The following is an 18,786-nucleotide window of genomic DNA, read 5'->3' as shown; positions in this document are numbered from 1 at the left end:
TCATACATCTCAAGACACGATGGTCAATGAAAGTAAAATTCTCGCCTCTAAGATTCACTCCTTTAGTAATAAAAATACCGTAAAATTAGGGACGGAGCCACCATTTTAAATATTCAAAAATTAACATAGAAAAAAATTAATGGACCTTAATTAAAAAAAATCAATTAATAAAAAAATAATGATGAAAAATTAATTTATCTTATAATTTAATATAAATTATTCTGTCATTTGTAAAAATAAATTTAAGATAATTACAAAGCCATGTGTAAAAACGCGACAGTGTGATGCTTTTCCCAAGTTTCAATTTTGAACTGATACAAGAGGTCCTTCTCGATTAATGACTTCAATAGTGTGTTTACGTACTCGTAATCGAAATCAAAATTAAGGAGTTGAATTCTGATTACAGAATATTGAAGCATTTACTAATTCTGGAGGATTCAAAAGAGTAAATTGACATGCCAGACCATGATATTCACTGAACACCAGGGTAGGCATGTGCTGGCCGACACCCGAAGGTGAGAAGCCATATTAGGATGCATGAGAAATAATAAATATAGACAATACTTATAAATTTAAATACAATGATTACGCAATTATGGAACGTGTTCAGAGCATACAACTAATCCTAGGCACTATAAAGGATTAATATAAAATTGAATGAACAAAGAGATGGGTCCTACACCGAGAGGAATCAAAGATGCCGATGCGAGAGTATCTTGACGCCAGGATTGTATTCCGGCCGAAGCCAATATAAATATCTTCCGCCCGTAGGCACCAACCAAACGCCTAGTCGAAGCCAATATATAGATATCATTCACATAACCACTAAGTAAGTACATAAGAACATTAACATAATATTTCCAATATATATATATAACTATCTTAATCGGAGTTCAGTAGCTAAAACGTCATATCGTAAAACCTATTCGTAGTATATAGTCATCAATCATATATACTATGATGAACGTAAAATCGATAAAGCATGAATATCATAAAGCGTAAATCTAATTTACTCATAAACGTTTCATAAAACGCAACCATTAAATCATGTTTTTCATGTATGCATTTCTAATAGTAAAATATGCATTTTAGAAAGGGTCCATTCACCTTACACCGTTGGCGAAGAGCTGTGCAAATAAGAGATGACGAAAATGCCATAAACAATTGCACCTGGGTTAGAGAAATGGAAGCTTGAAGCTCTCAGCTTTAATGGTGGATCACTCAAATGGTGCTCTGACAATGCAAGCGAGGATGTAGTCATGTTCCCTATGTCCCAAAGGTTTGAAATAAGGATTTATGGGACTAGCTTGGTCGAAATTGAGAGGAATGATGGTCGTTCCTTCTTGGAGATAAAGGGAGAGAAAGTGCAGAGTGATGGAGTGAGAGGACCGAGAGAAAGTCACAGGAAGGGGGAGAGGAAAAGAGAGAGTGGGCCGAGGGACCAAAAAGAAACGTGGGCCCCATATGGCACACTAAACAAGATCCAAAAGCAACCATTTAAAATATCTCCCAACCAAAGTGGAATTACAAAATTGCCCTCGACGTTCCATAAAATCCGGAACGGATCGTTACAGGTGGGGCCCACACGAAATAAGGAATGCAACTCCCCAAATTGGAGGATTTGGACTCCTTAGATGCGTGAGGTATTTGGATTCCAGGAGAATGCGGGAATCAGGAATGTATTTTTTTTCTACCAATTATGACCCTTTCATTATTTCTAAAATTTCAAGTCTGCCACTTAACCCAACAAGCCCACCGCTCCCAGCGCACCCTGCCTTTATGCATCTACGCCTCACTTTCCAGTTTCCACCTCTCCATGCGACCGTGCTTCACTTCCTAACCCACCAGCTCAAGAACCCCAGCCACATCTCCCCCAAATCAGATTCAAAAATCAACCACCCAAACCCATAAAATAAACAATTCAAGGCCAAATCCCAACCCACAAATCCATTGAAGCAATCACTCAGAAATCATGAAATACTTCGCCAGTAAAAGAGGTGGTGGTTATGGGGTAGGGTGTGTGGGGAAGATGGACGTGAGGGCTAGGAGAGAAAAGGTATGCAAACTTGCAGAGAGGGGAAGAGTGTGCTATTCAATTGGATTTGTTATTAAAGTGCTTAATATTTTAATATTGGTAATACAATAAATTTGTATACAAATATAATTTTTTGGAATACGGGCATAATTAAAACTAATTAAAATAGCTAATTAAAATGTTATTAAAAATAAAATACGGATAAAATAAAAGGAAAACAAATGAAAATAGCTTAAAAACTTTGAGTTTTAACGATAAAGACAAAATAAAGGATAAATTGAATAGTACCATGATTGACTTTTTAGTGTAAAAATGTGGTTTTTCGTTAAAGTGAACAGTACATGAAGCTTTTCGTTAAAGTTCCCTAAAATAAAACCAGTGTTATAAACATTAGCCTAGGCTCTAGGCGGTGAAGGCCCACCGTGATTTAGGGCAAATCGTTTCGAAAAAAATCAGTCTGGAGCTAGGCGGTTTGGTTTTTTTTATTTTTTTATTTTTTATTAATTGTGTGATTTTTTATTTTTTTTAGTTTCATGGTGGTATACTTATGGAAATGGTGTACCTAATTTGCAAAGGATGGATTGACTACAAGTTCATCCAATTGTGAAATGAATTGGAGCACTTTTGAGGGGATACATACAAAGAAAAAAAAATAAACTAGATACAACAAGGTTAAAAAATTTAGTCTATGTCCAATCCAATGCAAGGATCATGAACTAGAAGAATTTAGTCTATCATCCAAGAATACTCCTCATTATGATTATATGCTTACTGTTTTTAAAATAGTGAACTTGTTGGATGGATGTACTTTGTGTATTCTTCTACTACTATTTTTGCATTTTATCATTTTTTATTATCCATATAAATATATTTTTTTAAGTGAAATAAGCACTTATTTACAAAATATATAATAAATTTACATAAATCCGCCTAGGCGTTAGACCATTTCCTATCGCCCGACTAGCGCCTAGCGGCTTTTAGAACATTGAATAAAACAAAAAAGAACAAGGGCATTTTAGTAATCATATTGATTTTTATTTTGATTTAGGTGAATTAACAAACAACTTATATGAACTCAATTTTATTCATACTCCGATTTCAGAACATTTAAGTAAACAGTTTCAACATGAATCTGATTCTGACTTTTCCTTAATTCAATTCTTCATCAATCCAATTCTCCCTATTTTTTAGGTAAACGTGCCACAAATCTTCAAGTTCACAGACGCGGTGAAGTGTCTCGAGCTCTTCATCTCCATGACAAGACGTAGTAGGACTCGCCTTCAAATTTCCAAATTTTCGCTCCCTTTGCCTTCCTCTTTTCTCACCTTTTTATTGTATTTATTTGCTTATAAAAAAGTCACATGAAATATTAATGTTGCTTAATTGTGACTTTTTAAATAAAATAGATTAAACAATAGAAAATTTAGAGAAAAGAAAAATCATATTCCGAACAAGATTAACACTGACTCATCTCATGTTAACCATGAATATTCGGAAGGGATTTCCTCCGGATCTCTCCCATCAAAGTCCACAAATTAATTAATTTGAACCCTTGAAATTTGATCTAACGGCTACAAATAGAGGATTCCTTTAAAAGTTATAATAATTTTAGCCGTTAGATCAAATTTCAACGATCCGGATTAATTGATTGGTGAGTTTTGGTGGAAGAGATCCGGAGTCCTAAATATTCTATGCCGAATCAACATACACTTTTCCTTGCACACACTGCCACGTTTCTCAGTAATCAACGTGTTAACAGGGCACCGAAGTCACTATTCATGTACGTGTAACAAGTAAGAACCCCACTGTGACGAGAGATTTTTCAATGTGATCAGCACACGGGATGGTACACTACGTTCATTATACAAATGGTGGGATATGTGTGTTAAAAAGTTAAAAACTTGAAAAATAAAATTTCTTACCACTTACATAAAAGCACGTGCAGTACCATACGTATTCCTGTCACATTGAAAATTTGTTCCAGTGTGACATGCATGACTGTTCATTTGCCTATATAAACCGATCCAAACTTTTAACTCAAGAATCCATCAAATCCGATCAAAGTACATTCAAAATTTTCAAATAAAAAGAAACGGTTTCATTGTGTCTATTGAAAAATGGCACATTACCGTAACCAGTTCGGGCCACCACCGACCGACGCCTACGGAAACCCGACCCAGGCAACCGACGAGTACGACACCCCGGTGGGCCCCCGAGTGGACAAGTACGGAAACCCTCTTGGCCATCATGGTGCTAATACTGGCATCACTCCAGCCACAGCCAGAGAATACAGTGCTCTAGACACGGTTGGTCACGATTATGGCAGGAAAGAGCACCATGGTGCCACTGGCATGCTTCATCGCTCTGGCAGCTCAAGCTCGAGCTCTGTAAGTAATCTCTCTTCCGCATACAAAAATGCGACATTAATTTTACATAAGATTTTGTTTATTTGTCACATTATTTTCACACAAGTGAACGTGTGTGTGAAATCCTACTACAATTATTGTTTATTTGTATCATCTCAAATTAGAATATTTTTAGGGAGGTGGTATTCCTAATATTTCTAGAGACAAAAAAAAATTCCCTTCAAACTGTTTAACTATATTTTCTCCTGGAATTAGTATATTTTTAGGTGTTGGAGAACAATTTAGAAACAATAAAATAACAAAAATATAGAACTGAAATACTTATACTTTATTATTCAAAAATACTTGCAATACAGGATACAATTACACAATAATTACAAAAAAATTAAAATGATACTAACTTGAATGAATTGAAGGTAGAGGCTAGCGTAAATGCTATGTCCTTCGAACAGTATTTTCGTCCCACTCGTGTGCTTGTGGTTCTACAATGTCTGCTCGACCAGGATACAACTACCTAATTCTACAACCCACACTGGATTATAGAACTCTAGCGAATTGCTTTGTGTGTTTACTCTCTGGAAATTTTGTACGGAAGACAAGGAGGAAGAAAAGATGATCTCTTTGATGAAACTGAGGACTCCAGTTATATAGGCTCTTTCATACCTCTTCATACACCTTTTGGATGTATCTGAAGCTATACAACTCTTTCCAAAGAGATACATCTCTTTCCAAAGAGTTGTGTCTATTAATCAAAACGTTTTTAATTAATTTAATTAAAAACTTAATTCGAAATTAAAACTAATTGATCAAATTAATTTTAATTCCTTGGCCCCAAGTGCCCCAAGGTCCAAGGCCCTTGTCTTGATTAATTAATATTAATATTATAGTATAATCATTAAGCCTAATCCACACAACCATAAGGCCCAAACCTTCAATCCATTTCCAAATGGTCCAAGTTCTAATTACTAAGAAAAAGGAATAAACCTGTATAAAGGCTAGTGAAAGAATACTGTTAACCAATGTGGGACAAGAGGGTCTCAAACTCCTACAATACCCCACATTTGAGACGACTCTTTGGTCCTAGAACACTAAGATACGAGAGTAAACAATAGATGTGACATACATCAGGAGAGGTGTCTTTTGGACTTGAACCTACCTTAGTATATACTTATCGGATTTACTAGATGACGCAGTGAATATAAAATCTTGAACTATTCATCTCCGTAGTAAACCAAGACAATAAGCAAAACATATGCCACATTTACACATCACAAATTCATACGTTTGTGTTCTTTTTGGTCCTAAACAAATCATGGATTCATGAGAGCTTTAGAGAATGTAGCCATGTAATTCTCATAAATGCGACCCCACATTTACTCTCATATAGGTGATATTGATTAAGAATAGGCTGCTACTATTCCACTTAATTTACAAGTATCAATATCATTAAACTAATGTATCCTACATCATCAGCAGTCACCACACTTCTTCCATCATAGGAATGGGTATGTAAGTGTGTTTCTTCTTGAATCTAGCCAAACCAGTTTGCCTATTGAACCTAGACCATGGGATCTCCAATCAACTAGGTTAGGTTTCCGTTTGGTAGTTTCATTTTACTCTATTGGCTTTAAACCCATTCCCCTCGATGTATGCTTAACTTGCTCTTTAGACAAACCTTTAGTAAGCGGATCTGCAATATTATCTTTTGACTTAACATAGTCAATAGAAATTACACCACTAGAGAGCCATTGCTTTATTGTATTATGCCTTCGTCTAATTTGTCTAGACTTCCCATTGTATACATTATTTTTAGTTCGATATTGTGCAGCTAAACTACCACAGTGTATACATATTGCCGTTACAAGTTTAGGCCATATGGGAACATCCTCCAAAAAATCTCTTAGCCACTCAGCTTCTCCTCCAGCCATATCGAGAGTTATAAATTCCGATTCCATAGTTGATCAGGCTATGCATGTTTGTGTAGAAGATTTCCAAGATATTGCTGCTCCTCCCAAAGTAAATACATATCCACTTGTGGATTTTGTATCATTACTATCCGATATCTAATTCGCATCAGTAAATCCTTCAAGCACAAGAGGATACCTTGTATAATGCAATCCATAATTCATTGTATGCTTTAAGTATCTCAATACTCGAATTAAAGCTTCCCAATGATCATGCCCAGGATTGCATGTATATCTACTGAGTCTACTCACTGAGTATGCTGTATCAGGCCTTGTACAGTTCATAATGTACATAAGACTTCCAATAACTTGTGAGTATTCACGTTGAGATATAGCATCACCTCTATTTTTCTTAAGTTTGCTATTGGCATCAAAAGGAGTAATTGCATCTTTACTTTCCAAATGACCATATTTTCTAAGTGTTGCTTCTATATAATGGGACTGTGTAAGAATATATCCTTCTTGGTTTCTTTTTATTTTTACACCAAGAATCACATCAGCTAATCCAAGATCTTTCATATCGAAACTTGATTTCAATATCTTCTTGGTCCAATTTATTATCTCGTTGTTAGTTCCCATTATAAGCATATCATCTACATATAAACACAACATAACGCAAGAATTATTTTGAGTTTTTGTCTAGACACACTTATCACACTCGTTTATCTTAAAACCGTGTGTTATCATAATATGGTCAAATTTTTCATGCCATTGCTTTGGAGCTTGTTTAATCCCATATAGTGATTTCACAAGTTTACAAACTTTGTGTTCTTGACCTTTAACCACAAACCCCTCGGGTTGTTCCATATATATTTCCTCATCTAAGTCTCCAATTAAGAATGCAGTCTTTACATCCATTTGATGTATTTCCATGTTATGGAGTGCAGCTATAGCAATCAACAGTCTTATTGACGTAATTCTCGTTACAGGCGAATATGTATCAAAGAAATCCAAACCATGTTTTTGACGGTATCCTTTAACTACCAAACGAGCCTTATATTTGTCAATCGTACCATCAGGTTTTTATTTCTTCTTAAAGATCCATTTGTACCCAATTGGCTTATTGCCAGGGGGCAAATCGACTAATTCCCATGTATGATTTTGCATAATGGAATCTATCTCATTGTTAACTGCATCCTTCCAAAATGGAGCTTCAGGAGTGGACATGGCCTCCTTGAATGATTGAGGTTCTGTCTCGGTTAATAAGGTCACAAAATCAGGCCCAAAGTCCTTTCTAATTTTTGTCCTTTTACTCCTTCTAGGTTCAAGTTCTTCTTCTTCTTGAACTCTAGACGAGGATGAACCATCATCATGTTCTCTAGGTTCGTCATTAACCTCAGATACATCATCATGTAATCTCTTTTTCAATAAATTAGACTTGCCTATTTTGTATGGAAATATATCCTCAAAAAATATTGCATTTATAGATTCTATAATAGTATTGACATGTATATCACTAACTTCGAAATGAAAAACTAAGAATCTATAAGCTGAACTATTAGATGCAAAACCAATAAAAACACAATCTATAGTTTTAGGCCCTAATTTTGTTCTTTTTGGCAATGGGACTTGTACTTTTGCCAGGCAACCCCACACTTTAAGCAATTTAAACGTTGGGGTTCTTCCTTTCCATAATTCATATGGTGACTCCTTTCTCGTTTTAGGTGGAATTCGATTCAAAATTTTATTTGCAGTAAGTAAAGCTTCACCCCACAAATTGTGTGGAAGCCCAAAGCTATTCAACATAGAATTGATCATGTCTTTAAAAATCCTATTTTTCCGTTCGGCAACACCAGTTTTGTTGCGGTGTATAAGGGGCTGTTGTTTGATGAATTATGCCATGTGTGGCACAAAAATCAGCAAAGGCATGAGACTCATATTCTCCTCCCCTATCAGACCTTAAGACTTTAATCTTCTTGTTAAGTTGATTCTCAACTTCTGCCTTATATGTCTTAAACATATCCAAGGTCTCATCTTTACTATGAAGTAAATAAACATAACAATACTTACTGAAATCATCTATAAATGTTACATAATAGTTCTTTCCACCACGAGTTGGATATGATCTAAAATCACACAAGTCACTATGAATTAAATCCAATAAATCACTGGACTTTTCATGCACTGATTTAAAGCTTTGACTCGCAAATTTCGATTCTGTACAAGTCTCACATTTTTAACATTATCTAGATAATCAATTTTGGGCAGCAAACCTAAATTATGCATTCTAAAAAGTGAACGAAAATTTACATGCCCTAACCTAGAGTGCCATAAATTAGACGAATCAACAATATAAGCAGAAACATTATTTATTTCATTCATAGCATTAGCAAGTACATTTAGTTTGAATAATCCATCAGCAAGGCAACCCTTCCCTACAAACATTCCCCCTTTAGTTAGTACAAACTTATTGGACTCAAAAACTAGTTTGAATCCTTTATTACTAAGGATAGGACCAGAAACAAGATTCTTCCTTATATCGGGGACATGTAGCACATCAAGGAGGGTTAATTCATTTCCAGAAGTGAATTTCAGAACATATTTCCCTATTCCAGCCACAACAGATGCAGATGCATTTCCCATAAACATCTGCTCGTTTCCCTTGATTTTCTGGTACGAAGAAAACATATTTCTGTCGCCACACACATGGCGAGTTGCACCGGTATCTATCCACCAATCAACGTGATTAGATACAAGGTTGATTTCAGAAATCATTGCAGCTAAGGCATCCACATTGTTTTCAATCAGGTTTGCGCGGTTGTTGTTGCCTTGATTTCCAGGACCTTGATCCCTTCGATGGCGACATTCTTGAGCCCTATGGCCTTGTTTTCCACAAACCCATCAACTTCCCTTGATTTTCTTGAAGTCTTTGCCTTTCGCACCAGGGACAAAGTGTTTTTCCTTCTTCTTAGTTTTCTGGAACTTTGGCCTTTGCTTTGATGAACTTCCTTCAACAACATTCGCCTTGGCTTCCATACTCGAAACCAGGCCCTTCTCATTCTTTCTGTTATCTTCCTCTATTCTCAGCCTGACAATGAGATTCTCAAGGGTCATCTCCTTACGTTTGTGCTTGAGATAATTCTTGAACTCTTTCCAAGAAGGTGGCAATTTTTCTATAAAGGACGCCACTTGGAAAGACTCATTGATCACCATCCCTTCAATATGAATGTCATGGATGATTTTCTGGAGATCTTCAGTTTGAGAGACAACGGACTTGGAATCCACCATTTTGTAGTCCAAAAATTTGCCCACGACAAATTTCTTCGAACCAGCATCCTCAGTTTTATATTTTTTCTCAAGTGATTCCCAAAGTTCCTTGGCTGTTTTGCATACTACATAGACATCATACAATGAATCATCTAATGCATTGAGAATATAGTTTCTGCAGAGGAAATCATTATGATTCCAGGCATCTATAGCCGTTAAAGTTTCTGCAGAAAAAATATTTTCTCCATCTGCAGTAGGTACAGTCTCGCGTAAAACATTAGCTAAATTCAAGGTTGTCAAATAAAACAGCATCTTCTGCTGCCATCTTTTGAAGTCTTCGCCCTTAAATTTCTCAGGCTTCTCAGAATGAGGTTTAGTTCCTGATTGTTCCATACTGTTCGAAGATTGTTGGAGAACAATTTAGAAACAATAAAATAACAGAAATATAGAATCGAAATACTTATACTTTATTATTCAAAAATACTTGCACTACAGAATACAATTACACAATAATTACAAAAAATTAAAATGATACTAACTTGAATGAATTGAAGGTAGAGGCTAGCGTAAATGCTATGTCCTTCGAACAGTATTTCCGTCCCACTCGTGTGTTTGTGGTTCTACAACGTCTGCTCGACCAGGATACAACTACCTAATTCTACAACCCGCACTGGATTATAGAACTCTAGCAAATTGCTTTGTGTGTTTACTCTCTGGAAATTTTGTACGAAAGACAAGGAGGAAGAAAAGATGACCTCTTTGATGGAACTGAGGACTCCAGTTATATAGGCTCTTTCATACCTCTTTATACACATTTTGGATGTATCTAAAGCTATACAACTCTTTCCAAAGAGATACATCTCTTTCCAAAGAGTTGTGTCTATTAATCAAAACGTTTTTAATTAATTTAATTAAAAACTTAATTCGAAATTAAAACTAATTGATCAGATTAATTTTAATTCCTTGGCCCCAAGTGCCCCAAGGTCCAAGGCCCTTGTCTTGATTAATTAATATTAATATTATAGTATAATCATCAAGCCTAATCCACACAACCATAAGGCTCAAACCTTCAATCCATTTCCAAATGGTCCAAGTTCTAATTACTAAGAAAAAGGAATAAACCTATATAAAGGCTAGTGAAAGAATACTGTTGACCAATGTGGGACAAGAGGGTCTCAAACTCCTACATTAGGGAGGTGGTATTCCTAATATTTCAAGAGACAAAAAAAATTTCCCTTGAAACTATTTAACTTACATTTTCTCTTGGAATTTATATATGTTGGGTATGTAATTATTGTGGTGCAGTTATCTAAGGATGATGGGTTAGGTGGGAGGAGGAAGAATAAGGGGCTGAAACAGAAGATAAAGGAGAAGCTCCCAGGTTCAACCACAACTGACACAACATACGGCACCACCTACCCCGGAAGGCACCACTAGGAGAAGGGGATGATGTTGAATATTTTAAAAAATAATATATATATATATATATATGTGTGTGTGTGTGTGGGGGGGGGGGGGTTGTTTGACGGGAAGTTGGGTCATTGACCCAACAATTATATCTTTCGAAGCATTGTAGCATTTTTGCTAACAAAGATACCCATTGGTTGGGCATCTGATAACATATATGACCTTTGGGTAAGAAGTGTTTTGTATCAGATATATCCATTAGACATACTACTGCAATGTGTTTTGTATCAGACATACTCAAATCAAAGGATGTGTCGAACGGGTGTAATTCTCCCTATATATATTGGTGATATTAGTAGAAAATGATTCATTCAAAAATTTGTTGTCTACACAATTTCTTTGCTCTCTTTTCTCTCTCCATCACATTCATACAATTTTTTTCTAGTTATTTCTAAGGGAATACAATTCGGTTTTGCTAATCGAATATTCCATACTTTGTTGTATCCTGGAAGTAACTTGCCAAGAACCCTTTAGCAAACTCATTCAAGTGGGGGCAAATAACACTTTAAGGAAACGATTCAAGTCGTACCTCAAAGTCATCATTCGGATTATTCTCCAAAATTATACATTTACTCTAACAATCTTAAAGTGTTATTTTTGTCATGGAGAACAAGTCTAATAACATGACTTTGAAGATTATCAATCAAGATGTCTACAAGTTAGACAAATTTGATGGATCAAACTTCACTCGATGGAAGGACAAGATGCGTTTCATGCTTACTGTCCTAAATGTCATATATGTGTTGGACCTGAAATTGGAGCCTATTCGTAAACCAAGTGATAAAGACTCGAACAAAATAGTTGCCAATCGAAAAAAGCATGAAGAAGATGAATTGGTATGTCGAGGACACATCTTGGGCACGTTATTTGATCGCTTATATAACCTGCACACACACATTCAATCTCCGAAGGAAATATGGGAAGCACTTGAACACAAGTACACAACGGAGAAAAAAAGTACCGATAAATTTTTAATGTTCAAATATTATGAGTTCACTATGTTTGATAACAAACTCATCCTAGACCAAGTTCATGAACTATTGGTCTTGGTCTCAAAGCTTTGTGAACATAAAATAGTTACTCCGGATCCTTTTATGGCAAAGTTCATGAACTATTATGGCAAAATTACCCCAAACATGGAATAATTATAAAAATAAACTTCTACACATGGTGAAAGATATTAGTTTGGAGGATTTGCAAAAGGGTATTCAAATTGAAGAAGAAACTCAAAATCGTGATAAGAATTTTGCAAATCAAGATTTCTCCAAAGTTCACATTGTCGAAGGAAACAAATACAAAAAGAACTTCAAAGTCAAAATTGACAAAGAGAAGTTTAAGAAGACCAATTCCAACAATCAAAAGAATGCAAATAGTGTCTGCTACCATTGTGGAAAGAAAGGCCATTACATTCGTGATTGTAGACACAGAAAAGCAAGTGAGGAATATACCAATAAGACCAATAGTGCAAATATGGTGGAAAACTTTGGAATTGATAACATTGTTGCAATGGTATCAATGATGCATATTGGCATGATTACCGAACTAAATATGGCAGCGACAATAAAATCCTCTAATCGGTGGCTCGACTCAGGAGCTACTATACATGTGTGCAATGACAAGGCACAATTCATGACATATGAAGCATCAACGAACAATCAAGAGGTTTTAATGAGGAATCATAATTCTGCCAAAGTTTTAGGAAAAGGAACCGTTGAACTTCAGTTTACTTCTGGGAAAAATTTGACGTTGCTTAATGTACTGCATGTTCCATAAATTAGAAAGAATCTTGTGTCTGCGAATTTATTATATAAGAACGGTAGAAAGACTGTTCTAGAGTCCGACAAGTTAATAATGTCAAAAAATGGAATGTTTGTTGGGAAGGGGTACTCTTGTGATAGGATGTTAAAACTAAATATTAATAATAAAGTGAATTCTTATGCTTATATTGTTGAATCTTCCTCTCATTTATGGCATTTACATTTAGCACATATAAATTTTAGATCTTTAAAATATATGCACACACTTGCTTTAATTGCTTGTAATGATGATTATAATGATAAATGTGAAACATGCATTCAAGCAAAAATGACTAAGAAACCTTTTTCCAACTGCTGAAAGAAACACAAATTTATTAGACTTAATACATTCTGACATATGTGAATTTAATGGTGTTTTAACAAGAGGAGGAAAAAGATATTTTATCACATTTATAGATGATTGTTCTAAGTTCACTTATGTTTATTTATTGTCTAATAAAGATGAAGCCTTTAAGTGTTTTAAGCGCTATAAAGCTGAAGTTGAAAACCAAAAAGGAAGGAAAATTAAATGCATTCGTAATGATAGAGGTGGTGAATATTTTTCACATGAATTTGATACTTTTTGTGAAGAGCATGGTGTTATACATCAAAGAACTACACCCTATACACCACAACAAAATGGTTTGGCAGAAAGAAAAAATAGAACACTCACTGAAATGATTAATTTTATGATGATTAATGCTAATACTCCAAAATATTTATGGGGTGAAGCATTGTTTACTGCATGCCATATACACAATAGAATTACATCTACAAAGACACATATGTCACAATATGAAATTTGGAAAGAAAGAAAACCAAATTTGTCATATTTGAGAGTATGGGGTTGTGTGCTTTTTACAAGACATTGGACCCTAAGAGATCCAAGTTGGGTCCAAGAGGAATTAAAAGCATATTTGTAGGATATGCAAAAAATTCAAAGGCATAGGTTACTTAATTTAGATTCAAATACAATAGTTGAGTCTAGAGATGTCGAATTTATAGAAAATAAATTCTATAACGACTACTCAATGTCTGGAAAAGAGAATGATCAAACACTTTTCTCTAATCCGACTAGTAGTCATTCTCAAGGTGAGAAAAGAAAACAATCTGAAATTGTTAATGAACCAAGGAAAAGCCAAAGAGTAAGGAAAAAAAAAGACTCTAGGCTTTGATTTTATTTCATCTCAATCTATTGTATTTTTAGTTGAAGGAAATAGAACAAAGGTTCTTAAAAAAATACCCATATTGTTGAATGTTGAGGATGATCCTAAAAGTCTAAGCGAAGCAATGACTTCAAGAGATGTAACTTTTTGGAAAGAGGCAATAGATGACGAATTTGAATCATTGATATCTAATCAGACATGGGTTTTAGTAGACTTGCCTCAAGGATCAAAAGCAATAGGTTGTAAGTGGGTATTTAGAAGAAAATACAATACAGACGGGTCTATTCAGACATTTAAAGCTAGACTGGTTGTCAAAGGTTTTAAGCAGAAAAAGGGAATGGACTATTTCGATACGTATGCATCAGTAGCTAGGCTCACATCAATTAGAATATTGTTTGCATTGGCATCTTTATATAATTTGCATGTACATCAAATGGATGTGAAAACGGCTTTTTTAAATGGTGATTTAGATGAAGAAGTCTATATGGAACAACTATAAGGGTTTGTTTTCCCTGAGAATGAAAAAAAGGTTTGTAAATTAGTAAAGTCATTATATGGATTGAAGCAAGCACCAAAACAATGGCATGAAAAGTTTGATTTTGTCATTTTATCATATGGATTTAGACATAACAGTGCTAATAAATGCATATACTCTAAATTCACAAATGATTATGGTGTTGTTATATGTTTATATGTCGACGACTTGCTAATTTTTGGTACAAACATGAACGGTGTATCTAAAACTAAAGAGTATCTAAATTCAAAATTTAAGATGAAGGACTTGAATGAAGTAGATACTATCTTGGAAATTAAAGTAAAGAAGTATAATAGGGGTTACGCTTTGTGTCAGTCACATTATATAGAAAAGTTGCTTCTTAAGTTTTAGTATCTACAAATAAAAGAAGCAAATACCCCTTATGACCCTAGTCAAACTTTGCTTAATAATTCCGGTAGGTCCGTTGCACAGCTTGAGTATGCTAGTGTAATCGGAAGTTTAATGTATGTCATGCATTGTACCAAGCAAGATATCGCATTTGCAGTAAGCAAACTTTCTAGATACACTAGTCATCCAAGTACTACTCATTGGAAAGTAATAAATAGAATTTTTGGTTATCTTAAAAGAACTATAAACCTGAGTTTAACTTATTATGAGTTTCCAGCAGTACTTGAAGGATATTCAGATGCAAGTTGGATAACAAATGCTAATGATAATAAGTCTACGTCAGGGTGGATTTTTACAATTGCCGAAGGAGCAATATCTTGGGCTCCGAAGAAGCAAACATGTATAGCACATTCAACTATGGAATCTGAATTTATAGCATTAGCAACAACAGGTAAAGAAGCGGAATGGATTAGAAATTTGTTATTGGAAATAGAGTTGCAGCCACAACCAATGCCATCCATTTCTTTATACTGTGATAGTGATGATACTTTGTCTAGAGCATACAATAAGGTATACAATGGAAAGTCTAGACATATTAGCTTGAGACATGAATATGTCAAGCAATTAATAACTGATGTAGTTATTAATATTATTTATATTAAATCAAGTAATAACTTGGCGGATCCGTTAACGAAAGTACTTTCAAGAGCTTTGGTAGTTAGTACATCTAGTGGAATGGGGCTAAAACCCTTTACTGAAAATTAGCCACCAATAATGGTAACCCGACTTTCTCTAGAACATCACTAGTTTAAAAGTTTAATGGGTAATAACAAGTTATTGAAAAGTGGTTGTGAAAACACTAAAAATTAATATATAGCTCATTCCAGGATGATCAGTGCATGACTGCTACATTTAGGAGGATGAGTTTTATCTCTTAATGAGGTTATTTGTAATTATGTCTATAGTAACAGGGACATGGGAAGGAACCTCACCTATATGAACATAAGAAGTGGTGCCGCTTCTGCCAAGAGTTGGGTTTTCTTTTGTAAATGTTTATGAAACCAGGATGAAGCACAAGGCCGTAATAGTACTTAATTAGTTCAGAAATTTCTTTAAGGAAATAAGACATAGTCATGTGTGTAGTGATTCCGGTTTTAACATAAGAATAGGTGGTTTAAACTTAGGTCATCATCGCATTCGTTATAACTTTGAATTACTTACACTAATTAAAGGTTTAATTCGAAAGACACCTTTATTGTATGCATGAGTATATCGGTATGCTTGTGATAATTATAAAGAGTTGTAATATCATTTTCTATATATTTTTAAAATAGGGAAAGATTGTTGAATATTTTAAAAAATAATATATATATATATATATGTGTGTGTGTGTGTGTGTGTGTGTGTGTGTGTGTGGGTGGTTGTTTGACAGGAAGTTGGGTCATTGACCCAACAATTATATCTTTCGAAGCATTGCAGATTTTCTATATATTTTTAAAATAGGGAAAGATTGTTGAATATTTTAAAAAATAATATATATATATATATGTATGTATGTATATATGTGTTGGGGGGGGGGGGTGGTTGTTTGATGGGAAGTTGGGTCATTGACCCAACAATTATATCTTTCGAAGCATTGTAGCTTTTTTGCTAACAGTGATACCCATTGGTTAGGCATCTGACAGCATATATGACCTTTGGGTAAGAGGTGTTTTGTATCAGATATATCCATTAGACATACTGTTGCAATGTGTTTTGTATCAGACATACTCAAATCAAAGAATGTGTCGAACGGGTGTAATTCTCCCTATATATATTGGTGATATTAGTAGAAAATAATTATTCAGAAATTTGTTGTCTACACAATTTCTTTGCTCTCTTCTCTCTCCATCACATTCATACAATTTTTTTCTAGTTATTTCTAAGGGAATACAATTCGGTTTTGCTAATCGAATATTCCATGCTTTGTTGTATCCTGAAAGTGACTTGCCAAGAACCTCTTAGCAAACTCATTCGAGTGGGGACAAATAACACTTTAAGGAAACGATTCAAGTCGTATCTCAAAGATATTATTCGGATTATTCTCCAAAATTATACATTTACTCTAACAGATGATGGGCAAGATCAAGGACAAGCTGTCGAGGGGCCACAAGGATGACCCCTACTACTCAACACCACATACCACTTCGACCACCAATACTTACGGCGTCACCACTTACACGGAGGAGCTCCACGAAAAGAAAGGGATTACGGACAAGATCAAAGAGAAGCTTCCCGGCAGACATCACTAGTGATTATAATATTATTCCTGTAAAATAAGTCAATTACAGTATAATGTAGTGGTTTAGCGTTGTTAATCATATAATAAGCTATAGCGGTGGCTAATATCAAAGTGTGCAACGAACAAGACTACAAAGTAATAAGAATATTATAAAACAAATTGAGAATGCCAAAACGGCTACAAAATTTCAAGAGGCTACATAACATATTCACTACCGAATAACAAGCAAGCTATTTATAATAAGCTAACCCTAATCCTAATGCTAACAATCTAAGCCCAAGAAATCAAACATTGAAGTAAACCTAAATACTAATAGTTTCCAATATCCTCATCAAACTCATGGCGGTATAGGACATGGGTTTACAAACAAGCAGATGCAGACTGGCTCCATTAAGCGGATTGGTAGGCATGCAAATTTGACTTGAATTAACTTGACTGGCGAAATTGACTTGACTTGACTGGCGAACTGGACTTGACTGGATTGACAAACTAATTTTTGCTGACAAATTAATTTTGATTCAAACTGACTAGTGTTGAGAGTATAGAAAGAACCCGTCACTAAACGAATGAGATTTCCATATCTCAATTGTAGCAACGAACGAGCAAACACAAACACTATCACTTAAGTGATCACAACTCCAAACACTCGAGTGACGGTCACAAAACAATTTCAAACAAGCCAACACCGACAACAAAAGATTTCAACAACAGGCCACATTGCCCATGTGGGCCTCTCAGAAACTCAAAAACTAACCATATTTCTCCTTGCCCATGTGGGCCTATCTCACTTTTTCTCTTTTTTTCTTTTCAAACATCACGTCTTTTTTCTTTTTCTTTTTCTGTTTTTTCCCTCTTCCTTTCAACCTCTCTTTCTGGGAAGTGTTCTCCAGAGAAAACAAATCCGAGTGCAGGTATGGGATCTCAATTCTGGGATTCTGGACGCGATGGGATAGCAACGGCGGTGAAGTGCGGATCAAAGCGGCGGCGAGGATGCGGGTACGGTGCGAAGGCAGCACGGTGGTGGGTAGACGAGTTCACGGGTCTGGTGGGGAGGTGCAGGTTGTGGACGGAACTGATCAGGTTTCGGTGCAGTGGAGATGGCAAGTACGGTGCGGAACATAAACGGCGGGTTTATCAAATCTGATCTGCAGGAGTTCAAGTGGGCATGAACTCGATCCGAGTGGTTCTCGGGTCGGAGCTTCGTCCAAACGTGCAGGTGACCAGAGACGAATACGGAAGGCGGGGAAGGAGCAGAAGGCCGTCAACACAACTGAAAAAAATTAAACACACCTTTTTTTTTTTCCCTGCAAACTGTCAAACACAACTAGACAATCTGAACAAGAACAACAAACGGACACAAGCAAACGGATACGATCCCAAAGCAGATTATATCCCGAAGGATGAAACCTGCTAAATATCAGAGTTGCAACCAACAAGACTACAAAATAATAAGAATATTATTAAACAAAATGACAATACCAAAACGGCTACAAAATTTCAAAAAGTTACATCGTGACTAATATATTCACGACCGAATACCAAGCACGCTATTTATAATAAGCTAATCCTAACCCTAATGCTAACAGGCTAAACCCAAGAAACCAAACATTAAAGAATCGGG

General features: G+C 35.4%; 1 pseudogene; it reads left to right on the top strand.

Moving 5' to 3' along the window:
* The first annotated feature begins 4,152 nt into the window (after nucleotides 1-4,152).
* On the top strand, nucleotides 4,153-18,773 carry LOC125479592 (annotated as a pseudogene).
* The last annotated feature ends 13 nt before the right edge of the window (nucleotides 18,774-18,786 follow it).

The sequence above is a fragment of a genome, unplaced genomic scaffold (assembly GCF_019419815.1).
Source record: "Pyrus x bretschneideri cultivar Hongxiangsu unplaced genomic scaffold, Pyrus_bretschneideri_v1 Contig1, whole genome shotgun sequence".
Classification (NCBI taxonomy): Eukaryota; Viridiplantae; Streptophyta; class Magnoliopsida; order Rosales; family Rosaceae; genus Pyrus; species Pyrus x bretschneideri.
This window is presented reverse-complemented; position numbering and strand designations above follow the sequence as displayed.